A 3,942-nucleotide genomic window follows, 5' to 3' on the forward strand; every position below is an offset into this window, starting at 1 on the left:
CTATATAACTATTAATTTTTTATTTTTTATCAATTTCAGCATTAAATAACTCGTGGAAACTTGCTCAAAGATATATAGAATATTTGATTATTAAAATATGTTAATTTTGTACTAGCTCAATTTATTAAATTAAAAAATAAATGCCATAAATATTAACAGTTGAGAACTTTCAGCAGCGTACTGTGATATATGGAAAGAACAATACTTTAGGACAATCATCTCTATGTTGACAACAAATGCTAGCCAAGTTTGGGAATGTCGGAAGAGGTGGATATTGATGAGGTTTTATGAATTTATTTGTGATATTTAATGTGCAGCTGTTGTGTTTGCTGTCATTTTGGAAGAAGGTTCGGCTATGGCTTACAGAAGCAGGTTAATTTATGAAGTATGGTTTATGGTTGTTGCTGGGGTAGGTAGTGCAGCTAGGTTGAGGTCCGAGGGATGAATAGGCTTTTGTGTTTTTTGACGTATTTTTGAGGTGTTTATGGCTTCGAGAGATTGTTTATCTAGAGTTGAAAATATTTTGTTGAGTGCGGGGCTTGTTGTGGTTGTGGAAGATGTAGGAATTTAATTGGCTCTTGATAAAATCTGTCAGGATTGTGGTGTAATGATTAAGTATTTAAGTGGAGGAAAATGTGGTCTTGAATGCTATTGCTTGTAGTGTTGTAAGACAATGAAGTGTAATTGTGAAGATGTATTTTTTGTTTGCTGTGAATTATTAGATGGAGACGTGAGGTGAACGGGCTAGAATGATATGTGAAGGCTGTAGCTTGAGGAGGTCAACATGTAGAAGTTGGGACATCAGCATATATGTCTTCTCAATGTGGTAGAGCAGACATCACAATGGTTCAAATTTTATTTGAAACTAAAATAAACTTGTCAATATATGTTGTATGCTTGAGGATAGATGTAGTGAAGCAATTAATAGTATAAGTTGCATGCAGAAGACCATCTGCATTTGGTAAATCAACAATCTCCCACTTGGTTGAAGGAATATAATATTTTGTATCCTTTTATAATTACCAATGAGGATAAAAACAATTCTCTAAGCGCTGATCTAAGGTTTGAGACCATTGGATTATGGATCATCTTATGTGATTTCCCTAACAAATGTCCATATCACAAGTATGGATCATCTCATCCTCACGAAACCAACCCTAGATCTTCATGTCTATATCAGATCGAGTAAGCTATAATTACCTTTTGAGTAATAAGCCTTTTGATTGATAAACCAATAACAATAATCAACCTCTACTAATAATATGACCTTTGTATTAAGTAAGAAATTTGTTGAAAATATTTTGCATAAGAAATCCATGTTTTGAGAGAGCATTTAATGTTTAAATTAATACAAAAATAAAATAATTTAAATAATTCCATCCAACATTTATTTATATGTGTACCCATACACAATTCTATGGGCATGGTGTGACCCAAGAGTTATTCACTAAACACTTTTATTTGTTGGAATCAAAAGGCCACTAATCTACCCAGGTAAGTCAAGTGAAGTTTGATAGTTTATGGTTGAAGCAGCAACACCACATCTTACCTATCAAATAGCCTGATGATTTTGCATTAATGAATAGCCAGCCCTTTAGATGTCTTGTGAATCAACCTATTTACCATTGGAGCTATTATACTCATAACATTGAACACATGAATTAAAAATGAGCACATTTTCTCAGGTTAGTTGGGAAACTTGCATATTTTAAGATTTAATGGTCTGTGTAGACCAAGTAGAGTGGTCCTTATGCTCTACGAAGGGTGTGGATGGATTCTAGTTGGCAGAACCCTACATAACATATGTATACCTATTTTCATCCTGGTCTATTCCTTATTGATCTTACTTGGGTTGAAATACAGGTTACATCAAACTCAAATGCATGTAATTTTGCTTATTAGTAGGCAAAGAAACTGTTTTACTTGAACCTAAGAAAATGGATCCTAGTTTTGATACCCAATGTGCATTAAAATGTCCTTGGACTCTAAGATCATTTCTTTGATGGATTAACACATGGCCATTTGTGCCTAAGAGCCAAGGTTTAAAAATACGCAATTGGATATTGAGCCTTTTTGTTTTTATTAGACAAACTGTATGCCTCGCGGAGACGTAAGCATCAAAATAAAATCATTAAATATATTTAAATATGTAAAATAGAGATTTAAAGTGTAACAATTTTAAATCATAAGAATTCATACAACCATACAATTATAAGCAAGAAGTTTAAGATGTATAAGTAAATATAAATTAGAAATCTAAAATAAATAAGTAAACACATTCTAAAATAAATTAATTATGATTTAGGGCTCTGAATTGACAAGTCAATTTCACCACTTAGAGGTTCTTCATTAGAATCATCTTTATAATTGATTGCTTTCTCGCCTCAATCATTCTCTCTTGTATCAACATCCTTTTAGTCTTCTCTATCATTTTCAATCTCAATCACCTTCCTCTTCCATAATTAATAAAATCAAATAAGAATATTATATAAAATAATAACTATATTGATACTGCATAATTTATTTTATATAAAGTTTTATACTAACATCTTTTGTTACCTTCTTGATAAGTTTGGGCTATAATTTTTCAACCCAACATATAAAAAAAATGAAAAAAGATCGTACGCTTCTATAAAATTCCTCAAGACACATCTTGACATGCTTCTCTAGTTTAAGGCATTTTTCTTCACGTGAGGCTATAGCCTCAAAGAACTTGTGGCTCTCTGAGGTGTGCCTCAAGGTGCTTATCTTACTGTGCAATTTTAATTATTATCTATAATTTATTTGATACCTACCCGATGGCGCACTTTGGGGTTATTATGATATTGGTTGATGATACAGACTAAAAAGCGACTATCTAACTCAAAGTACAAAGCATGTCATATATGAAACTCAATATGGCAGTTGAATTGGGAACATATATCATCTTTTGTTTTCCTTTTCCAATCTTTGGGATTTCTATTCTCTTTGTTTCATGCATTCCTCCAATGTGGTTTCTACAGGCTTACATTTTTTCATTCTATACTATTTATGGTTTTCTCAATATAACCTTACTGGGATAGTCCTAGTGAAATTTTTATGGATCTTTAGTAATTATATAATAAAATATTTAAGTAGTGCGCCCATGCCTTTCATGCTGTCGACTAGATTTTGATTTATCTAAATATCTGTATGTAGTTTCTGGATAGATAAAGGCATTTTCAAGCCACTGATGTTTTTAAGCTAGCATTTTAACACCAAAATCAGTTTTCCCCAGGTTTCTATTGGTAATATGCGCTCTTGACTCGATTTCAAGTTATTCACTTTGATATTGAATTTGATGAAGTGTGAGTGATTTTGAGCATCTTCAAACTTTCAGAGATGTTTACTGGTTCTAGATTTGATTTAGAAAGTGTTGAAAATAGAATCCTTTACCTTTGTGATTGATAATGTGTAAAAAATGTGGCGTGTTTGCTGACCAGGTTTATCTGAAGTGTAAATGTAGGTTTTAAGAGCACAGCACGCATCCATATCCATTGCATTACGATGTCTCGGCTTTTCATTTATTTACACTAGATTTTTTTTTGTGTGAAGATAGTTCTTTATTGATTATATTCTAATGAACTAGGCGTGAAGGTTAGGACGTTACATAGAATGTGGAAGAGAATGATTTCTTATCTGAATTTGATTGAATCATACTCTAGGTGACTAGAGTTTCTTGCTTCATGAAGTTTTTTGGCCATCTTCTGACATGCATATAACAAATTTTCATTTCACTGGAGGATTGAAATTTTGTCTGATATTAGTTAAAAGTTTATTTTGTAGATTTTGTTATTAGAGATGGACTGATCCTGAAAATATATTGTGTACAAAAGCTTATTGATGACATTTCTTATATGCTAGCTATTCAAAATTATTAATTCTACCCTTCCATTAAGTTCTTAATTTGCAAATTGGTTATAG

The sequence above is a fragment of the Dendrobium catenatum genome, unplaced genomic scaffold (genome assembly GCF_001605985.2).
Source record: "Dendrobium catenatum unplaced genomic scaffold, ASM160598v2 fragScaff_scaffold_85, whole genome shotgun sequence".
Taxonomy (NCBI): domain Eukaryota; kingdom Viridiplantae; phylum Streptophyta; class Magnoliopsida; order Asparagales; family Orchidaceae; genus Dendrobium; species Dendrobium catenatum.